This window comes from Ranitomeya imitator, chromosome 6, assembly GCF_032444005.1.
Source record: "Ranitomeya imitator isolate aRanImi1 chromosome 6, aRanImi1.pri, whole genome shotgun sequence".
Classification (NCBI taxonomy): domain Eukaryota; kingdom Metazoa; phylum Chordata; class Amphibia; order Anura; family Dendrobatidae; genus Ranitomeya; species Ranitomeya imitator.
The window spans coordinates 21760686-21774905 of record NC_091287.1 but is presented as its reverse complement, the minus strand read 5'-3'; the positions used below and the strand labels follow the sequence as shown (position 1 = coordinate 21774905).

Sequence of the window (14220 nt, the reverse complement as noted above, 5' to 3'; positions counted from 1 at the left end):
TAGTGGTGGCTTTAGGCAATTACAATATGCAATTGGCTCCTCAGCTCACCCTAGTGGTGGCTACAGGCAGACACAATATGCATTAGGCTCCTCAGCTCCCCCTAGTGGTGGCTACAGGCAGACACAATATGCATTAGGCTCCTCAGCTCCCCCTAGTGGTGGTAACAGGCAGACACAATATGCATTAGGCTCCTCAGCTCACCCTAGTGGTGGCTACAGGCAGACACAATATGCATTAGGCTCCTCAGCCCCCCCTAGTGGTGGCTACAGGCAGACACAATATGCATTAGGCTCCTCAGCTCCCCCTAGTGGTGGCTACAGGCAGACACAATATGCATTAGGCTCCTCAGCTCCCCCTAGTGGTGGCTACAGGCAGACACAATATGCAATTGGCTCCTCAGCTCCCCCTAGTGGTGGCTACAGGCAGACACAATATGCATTAGGCTCCTCAGCCCCCCCTAGTGGTGGTAACAGGCAGACACAATATGCATTAGGCTCCTCAGCTCCCCCTAGTGGTGGCTACAGGCAGACACAATATGCATTAGGCTCCTCAGCCCCCCCTAGTGGTGGCTACAGGCAGACACAATATGCATTAGGCTCCTCAGCTCACCCTAGTGATGGTAACAGGCAGACACAATATGCATTAGGCTCCTCAGCTCCCCCTAGTGGTGGCTACAGGCAGACACAATATGCATTAGGCTCCTCAGCTCCCCCTAGTGGTGGCTACAGGCAGACACAATATGCATTAGGCTCCTCAGCTCCCCCTAGTGATGGTAACAGGCAGACACAATATGCATTAGGCTCCTCAGCCCCCCCTAGTGGTGGCTACAGGCAGACACAATATGCATTAGGCTCCTCAGCTCACCCTAGTGATGGTAACAGGCAGACACAATATGCATTAGGCTCCTCAGCTCCCCCTAGTGGTGGCTACAGGCAGACACAATATGCATTAGGCTCTTCAGCTCCCCCTAGTGGTGGCTACAGGCAGACACAATATGCATTAGGCTCCTCAGCTCACCCTAGTGGTGGCTACAGGCAGACACAATATGCATTAGGCTCCTCAGCTCACCCTAGTGATGGTAACAGGCAGACACAATATGCATTAGGCTCCTCAGCCCCCCCTAGTGGTGGCTACAGGCAGACACAATATGCATTAGGCTCCTCAGCTCACCCTAGTGATGGTAACAGGCAGACACAATATGCATTAGGCTCCTCAGCTCCCCCTAGTGGTGGCTACAGGCAGACACAATATGCATTAGGCTCTTCAGCTCCCCCTAGTGGTGGCTACAGGCAGACACAATATGCATTAGGCTCCTCAGCTCACCCTAGTGGTGGCTACAGGCAGACACAATATGCATTAGGCTCCTCAGCTCCCCCTAGTGATGGTAACAGGCAGACACAATATGCATTAGGCTCCTCAGCTCCCCCTAGTGGTGGCTACAGGCAGACACAATATGCATTAGGCTCCTCAGCCCCCCCTAGTGGTGGCTACAGGCAGACACAATATGCATTAGGCTCCTCAGCCCCCCCTAGTGGTGGCTACAGGCAGACACAATATGCATTAGGCTCCTCAGCTCCCCCTAGTGGTGGCTACAGGCAGACACAATATGCATTAGGCTCCTCAGCTCCCCCTAGTGGTGGCTACAGGCAGACACAATATGCATTTGGCTCCTCAGCCTCCCTAGTGATGGTAACAGGCAGACACAATATGCATTAGGCTCCTCAGCTCCCCCTAGTGGTGGCTACAGGCAGACACAATATGCATTAGGCTCCTCAGCCCCCCCTAGTGGTGGTAACAGGCAGACACAATATGCAATTGGCTCCTCAGCCCCCCCTAGTGGTGGCTACAGGCAGACACAATATGCATTAGGCTCCTCAGCTCCCCCTAGTGATGGTAACAGGCAGACACAATATGCATTAGGCTCCTCAGCTCCCGCTAGTGGTGGCTACAGGCAGACACAATATGCATTAGGCTCCTCAGCTCCCCCTAGTGGTGGCTACAGGCAGACACAATATGCATTAGGCTCCTCAGCCCCCCCTAGTGATGGTAACAGGCAGATACCATATGCATTAGGCTCCTCAGCTCCCGCTAGTGGTGGCTACAGGCAGACACAATATGCATTAGGCTCCTCAGCTCCCCCTAGTGGTGGCTACAGGCAGACACAATGTGCATTTGGCTCCTCAGCCCCCCCTAGTGATGGTAACAGGCAGATACCATATGCATTAGGCTCCTCAGCCCCCCCTAGTGGAGTCTTCATGCAGATACCATAGACATTAGACTCCTCAGCTCCCCATATTGGTGACCATAGGCAGACATAATATGCATTAGTCTCCTCAGCTCCCCCTAATGGTGGCTACAGGCAGATGCAATATGCATTTGGCTCCTCAGCTCCCCCTAGTGGTGGCTACAGGCAGATACAATATGCATTAGATTCTTCAATTTCCCCTAGTGGAGGCTACAAGCCGATACAATATACATTAGGCTCCTCAGCTCCCTATATTGGTGACTACAGGCAGATACAATATGCATTAGATTCTTCAATTTCCCCTAGTGGTGGCTACAGGCAGACACAATATGCATTTGGCTCCTCAGCTCCCCCTAGTGGTGGCTACAGGCAGACACAATATGCATTTGGCTCCTCAGCTCCCCCTAGTGGTGGCTACAGGCAGACACAATATGCATTAGGCTCCTCAGCTCCCCCTAGTGGTGGCTACAGGCAGACACAATATGCATTTGGCTCCTCAGCTCCCCCTAGTGGTCATATCAGGCAGACACAATGTTCAGTAGGCTCCTAAGTTCCTTAGTGGTGGTTATATGCAAATAGAATTTGCATTTTTTTTTCTCCTTAGCTGCCACTACAGTTGGCTGCAGGTTAATAGAATTTGCATTATTCTTTTTAGTCCTCTTAGTGTTGGCTGCAGGCAGATATAATTTGCAATGGGCTCCTCTAGTTCATGCATTTGGTTCCTAAATTCCGCTGAGTTGTTGTAGATAGAATTTGCATTATTCCCCCAAATTCTCTCTGGTATTGGCCACAGGCAGATGTGATTTCCATTAGTCTCCTAAGCTCCCCCTTGTGGTAGCCCCATGGAGATAATACTTTAGGCTCCTCAGCCCTCACAACTTTTCTACAGTTTTACTAATGTCTGTTAAACTAGACTCCACTTACCATATTCATCAGATTACTAAATACATCTTTTAGCAAGAAAATAAAACTCTTTTTGTAGCGTATAGTTTGCATTCCCCCTTCTCACCTACCCCAAATCACTTCCTTAAAGGGTTTGTCCTGGATAAAAAAAACTATACGGCACACCAGCTCTGCTACATTAGATACACACATCCCTGCTACATGTAACTAATTATATATCTCCAGCTCCAATGAAGTATTATTATTATTATTTATTATTATAGCGCCATTTATTTGATGGCGCTTTACATGTGAGGAGGGGTATACATAATAAACATAATAAAGTATAACTCAGCTCTGCTACATTAGATACACACATCCCTGCTACATGTAACTAATTATATATCACCGGCTCCAATGAAGTATAACTCAGCTCTGCTACATTAGATACACACATCCCTGCTACATGTAACTAATTATATATCACCAGCTCCAATGAATTATAACTCAGCTCTGCTACATTAGATACACACATCCCTGCTACATGTAACTAATTATATATCACCGGCTCCAATGAATTATAACTCAGCTCTGCTACATTAGATACACACATCCCTGCTACATGTAACTAATTATATATCACCGGCTCCAATGAAGGATAACTCAGCTCTGCTACATTAGATACACACATCCCTGCTACATGTAACTGATTATATTTCACCGGCTCCAATGAAGTATAACTCAGCTCTGCTACATTAGATACACACATCCCTGCTACATGTAACTGATTATATTTCACCGGCTCCAATGAAGTATAACTCAGCTCTGCTACATTAGATACACACATCCCTGCTACATGTAACTAATTATATATCACCGGCTCCAATGAAGTATAACTCAGCTCTGCTACATTAGATACACACATCCCTGCTACATGTAACTAATTATATATCACCGGCTCCAATGAAGTATAACTCAGCTCTGCTACATTAGATACACACATCCCTGCTACATGTAACTAATTATATATTACCGGCTCCAATGAAGTATAACTCAGCTCTGCTACATTAGATACACACATCCCTGCTACATGTAACTAATTATACATCACCGGCTCCAATGAAGTATAACTCAGCTCTGCTACATTAGATACACACATCCCTGCTACATGTAACTAATTATATATTACCAGCTCCAATTAAGTATAACTCAGCTCTGCTACATTAGATACACACATCCCTGCTACATGTAACTAATTATATATTACCGGCTCCAATGAAGGATAACTCAGCTCTGCTACATTAGATACACACATCCCTGCTACATGTAACTAATTATATTTCACCGGCTCCAATGAATTATAACTCAGCTCTGCTACATTAGATACACACATCCCTGCTACATGTAACTAATTATATATCACCAGCTCCAATGAAGTATAACTCAGCTCTGCTACATTAGATACACACATCCCTGCTACATGTAACTAATTATATATCACTGGCTCCAATGAAGGATAACTCAGCTCTGCTACATTAGATACACACATCCCTGCTACATGTAACTAATTATATATCACCAGCTCCAATGAAGTATAACTCAGCACTGCAACATTAGATACACACATCCCTGCTACATGTAACTAATTATATATCACCAGCTCCAATGAAGTATAACTCAGCTCTGCTACATTAGATACACACATCCCTGCTACATGTAACTAATTATACATCACCGGCTCCAATGAATTATAACTCAGCTCTGCAACATTAGATACACACATCCCTGCTACATGTAACTAATTATATATCACCACCTCCAATGAAGTATAACTCAGCTCTGCTACATTAGATACACACATCCCTGCTACATGTAACTAATTATACATCACCGGCTCCAATGAATTATAACTCAGCACTGCAACATTAGATACACACATCCCTGCTACATGTAACTAATTATATATCACCACCTCCAATGAAGTATAACTCAGCTCTGCTACATTAGATACACACATCCCTGCTACATGTAACTAATTATATATCACCAGCTCCAATGAAGTATAACTCAGCTCTGCTACATTAGATACACACATCCCTGCTACATGTAACTAATTATACATCACCGGCTCCAATGAATTATAACTCAGCTCTGCAACATTAGATACACACATCCCTGCTACATGTAACTAATTATACATCACCGGCTCCAATGAATTATAACTCAGCTCTGCTACATTAGATACACACATCCCTGCTACATGTAACTAATTATATATTACCACCTCCAATGAAGTATAACTCAGCTCTGCTACATTAGATACACACATCCCTGCTACATGTAACTAATTATATATCACCACCTCCAATGAAGTATAACTCAGCTCTGCTACATTAGATACACACATCCCTGCTACATGTAACTAATTATATATCACCGGCTCCAATGAATTATAACTCAGCTCTGCTACATTAGATACACACATCCCTGCTACATGTAACTAATTATATATCACCGGCTCCAATGAAGTATAACTCAGCTCTGCTACATTAGATACACACATCCCTGCTACATGTAACTAATTATATATCACCGGCTCCAATTAATTATAACTCAGCACTGCAACATTAGATACACACATCCCTGCTACATGTAACTAATTATATATCACCACCTCCAATGAAGTATAACTCAGCTCTGCTACATTAGATACACACATCCCTGCTACATGTAACTAATTATATATCACCGGCTCCAATGAATTATAACTCAGCTCTGCTACATTAGATACACACATCCCTGCTACATGTAACTAATTATATATTACCGGCTCCAATTAAGTATAACTCAGCTCTGCTACATTAGATACACACATCCCTGCTACATGTAACTAATTATATATCACCAGCTCCAATGAATTATAACTCAGCTCTGCTACATTAGATACACACATCCCTGCTACATGTAACTAATTATATATCACCGACTCCAATGAAGTATAACTCAGCTCTGCTACATTAGATACACACATCCCTGCTACATGTAACTAATTATATATTACCGGCTCCAATTAAGTATAACTCAGCTCTGCTACATTAGATACACACATCCCTGCTACATGTAACTAATTATATATCACCAGCTCCAATGAATTATAACTCAGCTCTGCTACATTAGATACACACATCCCTGCTACATGTAACTAATTATATATCACCGACTCCAGTGAAGTATAACTCAGCTCTGCTACATTAGATACACACATCCCTGCTACATGTAACTAATTATATATCACCGGCACCAGTGAAGTATAACTCAGCTCTGCTACATTAGATACACACATCCCTGCTACATGTAACTAATTATACATCACCGTCTCCAATGAAGTATAACTCAGCTCTGCTACATTAGATACACACATCCCTGCTACATGTAACTAATTATACATCACCGGCTCCAATGAAGGATAACTCAGCTCTGCTACATTAGATACACACATCCCTGCTACATGTAACTAATTATATATCACCGGCTCCAATGAAGGATAACTCAGCTCTGCTACATTAGATACACACATCCCTGCTACATGTAACTAATTATATATCACCGGCTCCAATGAATTATAACTCAGCTCTGCTACATTAGATACACACATCCCTGCTACATGTAACTAATTATATATCACCAGCTCCAATGAAGTATAACTCAGCTCTGCTACATTAGATACACACATCCCTGCTACATGTAACTAATTATATATCACCGGCTCCAATGAATTATAACTCAGCTCTGCTACATTAGATACACACATCCCTGCTACATGTAACTAATTATACATCACCGGCTCCAATGAAGTATAACTCAGCTCTGCTACATTAGATACACACATCCCTGCTACATGTAACTAATTATATTTCACCGGCTCCAATGAATTATAACTCAGCTCTGCTACATTAGATACACACATCCCTGCTACATGTAACTAATTATACATCACCAGCTCCAATGAAGTATAACTCAGCTCTGCTACATTAGATACACACATCCCTGCTACATGTAACTAATTATATATCACCAGCTCCAATGAAGTATAACTCAGCTCTGCTACATTAGATACACACATCCCTGCTACATGTAACTAATTATATATCACTGGCTCCAATGAAGGATAACTCAGCACTGCAACATTAGATACACACATCCCTGCTACATGTAACTAATTATATATCACCAGCTCCAATGAAGTATAACTCAGCTCTGCTACATTAGATACACACATCCCTGCTACATGTAACTAATTATACATCACCGGCTCCAATGAATTATAACTCAGCTCTGCAACATTAGATACACACATCCCTGCTACATGTAACTAATTATATATCACCACCTCCAATGAAGTATAACTCAGCTCTGCTACATTAGATACACACATCCCTGCTACATGTAACTAATTATACATCACCGGCTCCAATGAAGTATAACTCAGCTCTGCTACATTAGATACACACATCCCTGCTACATGTAACTAATTATATATCACCGGCTCCAATTAAGTATAATTCAGCACTGCAACATTAGATACACACATCCCTGCTACATGTAACTAATTATATATTACCACCTCCAATGAAGTATAACTCAGCTCTGCTACATTAGATACACACATCCCTGCTACATGTAACTAATTATATATCACCACCTCCAATGAAGTATAACTCAGCTCTGCTACATTAGATACACACATCCCTGCTACATGTAACTAATTATATATCACCGGCTCCAATGAATTATAACTCAGCTCTGCAACATTAGATACACACATCCCTGCTACATGTAACTAATTATATATCACCACCTCCAATGAAGTATAACTCAGCTCTGCTACATTAGATACACACATCCCTGCTACATGTAACTAATTATATATCACCGGCTCCAATGAATTATAACTCAGCTCTGCTACATTAGATACACACATCCCTGCTACATGTAACTAATTATACATCACCGGCTCCAATGAATTATAACTCAGCTCTGCTACATTAGATACACACATCCCTGCTACATGTAACTAATTATATATCACCGTCTCCAATGAAGTATAACTCAGCTCTGCTACATTAGATACACACATCCCTGCTACATGTAACTAATTATACATCACCGGCTCCAATGAATTATAACTCAGTCCTGCTACATTAGATACACACATCCCTGCTACATGTAACTAATTATATATTACCGGCTCCAATGAAGTATAACTCAGCTCTGCAACATTAGATACACACATCCCTGCTACATGTAACTAATTATATATCACCGTCTCCAATGAAGTATAACTCAGCTCTGCTACATTAGATACACACATCCCTGCTACATGTAACTAATTATATATCACCGGCTCCAATGAAGTATAACTCAGCTCTGCTACATTAGATACACACATCCCTGCTACATGTAACTAATTATACATCACCGTCTCCAATGAAGGATAACTCAGCTCTGCTACATTAGATACACACATCCCTGCTACATGTAACTAATTATATATCACCGTCTCCAATGAAGTATAACTCAGCTCTGCTACATTAGATACACACATCCCTGCTACATGTAACTAATTATACATCACCGGCTCCAATGAATTATAACTCAGTCCTGCTACATTAGATACACACATCCCTGCTACATGTAACTAATTATACATCACCGGCTCCAATGAAGGATAACTCAGCTCTGCTACATTAGATACACACATCCCTGCTACATGTAACTAATTATATATCACCGGCTCCAATGAAGTATAACTCAGCTCTGCTACATTAGATACACACATCCCTGCTACATGTAACTAATTATATATCACCGGCTCCAATTAATTATAACTCAGCACTGCAACATTAGATACACACATCCCTGCTACATGTAACTAATTATATATCACCACCTCCAATGAAGTATAACTCAGCTCTGCTACATTAGATACACACATCCCTGCTACATGTAACTAATTATACATCACCGGCTCCAATGAATTATAACTCAGTCCTGCTACATTAGATACACACATCCCTGCTACATGTAACTAATTATACATCACCGGCTCCAATGAAGGATAACTCAGCTCTGCTACATTAGATACACACATCCCTGCTACATGTAACTAATTATATATCACCGGCTCCAATGAATTATAACTCAGCTCTGCTACATTAGATACACACATCCCTGCTACATGTAACTAATTATACATCACCAGCTCCAATGAAGTATAACTCAGCTCTGCTACATTAGATACACACATCCCTGCTACATGTAACTAATTATATATCACCGGCTCCAATGAAGTATAACTCAGCTCTGCTACATTAGATACACACATCCCTGCTACATGTAACTAATTATATATCACCGGCTCCAATGAAGGATAACTCAGCTCTGCTACATTAGATACACACATCCCTGCTACATGTAACTAATTATATATCACCGGCTCCAATGAATTATAACTCAGCTCTGCTACATTAGATACACACATCCCTGCTACATGTAACTAATTATATATCACCGGCTCCAATGAATTATAACTCAGCTCTGCTACATTAGATACACACATCCCTGCTACATGTAACTAATTATACATCACCGGCTCCAATGAAGTATAACTCAGCTCTGCTACATTAGATACACACATCCCTGCTACATGTAACTAATTATATTTCACCGGCTCCAATGAATTATAACTCAGCTCTGCTACATTAGATACACACATCCCTGCTACATGTAACTAATTATACATCACCAGCTCCAATGAAGTATAACTCAGCTCTGCTACATTAGATACACACATCCCTGCTACATGTAACTAATTATATATCACCGGCTCCAATGAATTATAACTCAGCTCTGCTACATTAGATACACACATCCCTGCTACATGTAACTAATTATACATCACCGGCTCCAATGAAGTATAACTCAGCTCTGCTACATTAGATACACACATCCCTGCTACATGTAACTAATTATATTTCACCGGCTCCAATGAATTATAACTCAGCTCTGCTACATTAGATACACACATCCCTGCTACATGTAACTAATTATATATCACCAGCTCCAATGAAGTATAACTCAGCTCTGCTACATTAGATACACACATCCCTGCTACATGTAACTAATTATATATCACTGGCTCCAATGAAGGATAACTCAGCACTGCAACATTAGATACACACATCCCTGCTACATGTAACTAATTATATATCACCAGCTCCAATGAAGTATAACTCAGCTCTGCTACATTAGATACACACATCCCTGCTACATGTAACTAATTATACATCACCGGCTCCAATGAATTATAACTCAGCTCTGCAACATTAGATACACACATCCCTGCTACATGTAACTAATTATACATCACCGGCTCCAATGAATTATAACTCAGCTCTGCTACATTAGATACACACATCCCTGCTACATGTAACTAATTATATATTACCACCTCCAATGAAGTATAACTCAGCTCTGCTACATTAGATACACACATCCCTGCTACATGTAACTAATTATATATCACCACCTCCAATGAAGTATAACTCAGCTCTGCTACATTAGATACACACATCCCTGCTACATGTAACTAATTATATATCACCGGCTCCAATGAATTATAACTCAGCTCTGCTACATTAGATACACACATCCCTGCTACATGTAACTAATTATATATCACCGGCTCCAATGAAGTATAACTCAGCTCTGCTACATTAGATACACACATCCCTGCTACATGTAACTAATTATATATCACCGGCTCCAATTAATTATAACTCAGCACTGCAACATTAGATACACACATCCCTGCTACATGTAACTAATTATATATCACCACCTCCAATGAAGTATAACTCAGCTCTGCTACATTAGATACACACATCCCTGCTACATGTAACTAATTATATATCACCGACTCCAATGAAGTATAACTCAGCTCTGCTACATTAGATACACACATCCCTGCTACATGTAACTAATTATATATTACCGGCTCCAATTAAGTATAACTCAGCTCTGCTACATTAGATACACACATCCCTGCTACATGTAACTAATTATATATCACCAGCTCCAATGAATTATAACTCAGCTCTGCTACATTAGATACACACATCCCTGCTACATGTAACTAATTATATATCACCGACTCCAGTGAAGTATAACTCAGCTCTGCTACATTAGATACACACATCCCTGCTACATGTAACTAATTATATATCACCGGCACCAGTGAAGTATAACTCAGCTCTGCTACATTAGATACACACATCCCTGCTACATGTAACTAATTATACATCACCGGCTCCAATGAATTATAACTCAGTCCTGCTACATTAGATACACACATCCCTGCTACATGTAACTAATTATACATCACCGTCTCCAATGAAGTATAACTCAGCTCTGCTACATTAGATACACACATCCCTGCTACATGTAACTAATTATATATCACCAGCTCCAATGAAGTATAACTCAGCTCTGCTACATTAGATACACACATCCCTGCTACATGTAACTAATTATACATCACCGGCTCCAGTGAAGTATAACTCAGCTCTGCTACATTAGATACACACATCCCTGCTACATGTAACTAATTATACATCACCGGCTCCAATGAAGGATAACTCAGCTCTGCTACATTAGATACACACATCCCTGCTACATGTAACTAATTATATATCACCGGCTCCAATGAAGGATAACTCAGCTCTGCTACATTAGATACACACATCCCTGCTACATGTAACTAATTATATATCACCGGCTCCAATGAATTATAACTCAGCTCTGCTACATTAGATACACACATCCCTGCTACATGTAACTAATTATATATCACCAGCTCCAATGAAGTATAACTCAGCTCTGCTACATTAGATACACACATCCCTGCTACATGTAACTAATTATATATCACCGGCTCCAATGAATTATAACTCAGCTCTGCTACATTAGATACACACATCCCTGCTACATGTAACTAATTATACATCACCGGCTCCAATGAAGTATAACTCAGCTCTGCTACATTAGATACACACATCCCTGCTACATGTAACTAATTATATTTCACCGGCTCCAATGAATTATAACTCAGCTCTGCTACATTAGATACACACATCCCTGCTACATGTAACTAATTATACATCACCAGCTCCAATGAAGTATAACTCAGCTCTGCTACATTAGATACACACATCCCTGCTACATGTAACTAATTATATATCACCAGCTCCAATGAAGTATAACTCAGCTCTGCTACATTAGATACACACATCCCTGCTACATGTAACTAATTATACATCACCGGCTCCAATGAATTATAACTCAGCTCTGCAACATTAGATACACACATCCCTGCTACATGTAACTAATTATATATCACCAGCTCCAATGAATTATAACTCAGCTCTGCTACATTAGATACACACATCCCTGCTACATGTAACTAATTATATATCACTGGCTCCAATGAAGGATAACTCAGCTCTGCTACATTAGATACACACATCCCTGCTACATGTAACTAATTATATATCACCAGCTCCAATGAAGTATAACTCAGCTCTGCTACATTAGATACACACATCCCTGCTACATGTAACTAATTATACATCACCGGCTCCAATGAATTATAACTCAGCTCTGCAACATTAGATACACACATCCCTGCTACATGTAACTAATTATATATCACCAGCTCCAATGAAGTATAACTCAGCTCTGCTACATTAGATACACACATCCCTGCTACATGTAACTAATTATACATCACCGGCTCCAATGAATTATAACTCAGCTCTGCAACATTAGATACACACATCCCTGCTACATGTAACTAATTATATATCACCGGCTCCAATTAAGTATAATTCAGCACTGCAACATTAGATACACACATCCCTGCTACATGTAACTAATTATATATTACCACCTCCAATGAAGTATAACTCAGCTCTGCTACATTAGATACACACATCCCTGCTACATGTAACTAATTATATATCACCACCTCCAATGAAGTATAACTCAGCTCTGCTACATTAGATACACACATCCCTGCTACATGTAACTAATTATATATCACCGGCTCCAATGAATTATAACTCAGCTCTGCAACATTAGATACACACATCCCTGCTACATGTAACTAATTATATATCACCACCTCCAATGAAGTATAACTCAGCTCTGCTACATTAGATACACACATCCCTGCTACATGTAACTAATTATATATCACCGGCTCCAATGAATTATAACTCAGCTCTGCTACATTAGATACACACATCCCTGCTACATGTAACTAATTATACATCACCGGCTCCAATGAATTATAACTCAGCTCTGCTACATTAGATACACACATCCCTGCTACATGTAACTAATTATATATCACCGTCTCCAATGAAGTATAACTCAGCTCTGCTACATTAGATACACACATCCCTGCTACATGTAACTAATTATACATCACCGGCTCCAATGAATTATAACTCAGTCCTGCTACATTAGATACACACATCCCTGCTACATGTAACTAATTATATATTACCGGCTCCAATGAAGTATAACTCAGCTCTGCAACATTAGATACACACATCCCTGCTACATGTAACTAATTATATATCACCGTCTCCAATGAAGTATAACTCAGCTCTGCTACATTAGATACACACATCCCTGCTACATGTAACTAATTATATATCACCGGCTCCAATGAAGTATAACTCAGCTCTGCTACATTAGATACACACATCCCTGCTACATGTAACTAATTATACATCACCGTCTCCAATGAAGGATAACTCAGCTCTGCTACATTAGATACACACATCCCTGCTACATGTAACTAATTATATATCACCGTCTCCAATGAAGTATAACTCAGCTCTGCTACATTAGATACACACATCCCTGCTACATGTAACTAATTATACATCACCGGCTCCAATGAATTATAACTCAGTCCTGCTACATTAGATACACACATCCCTGCTACATGTAACTAATTATACAT

General features: G+C 40.7%; 1 protein-coding gene across 3 annotated transcripts in view; it reads right to left on the bottom strand.

Annotated features, from left to right (window-relative positions):
* The window catches only part of DGKB (diacylglycerol kinase beta), a 790513-nt gene that overhangs the window by 532343 nt on the left and 243950 nt on the right, over window positions 1-14220 (bottom strand). The gene's annotated exons all lie outside the window — the stretch shown is intronic.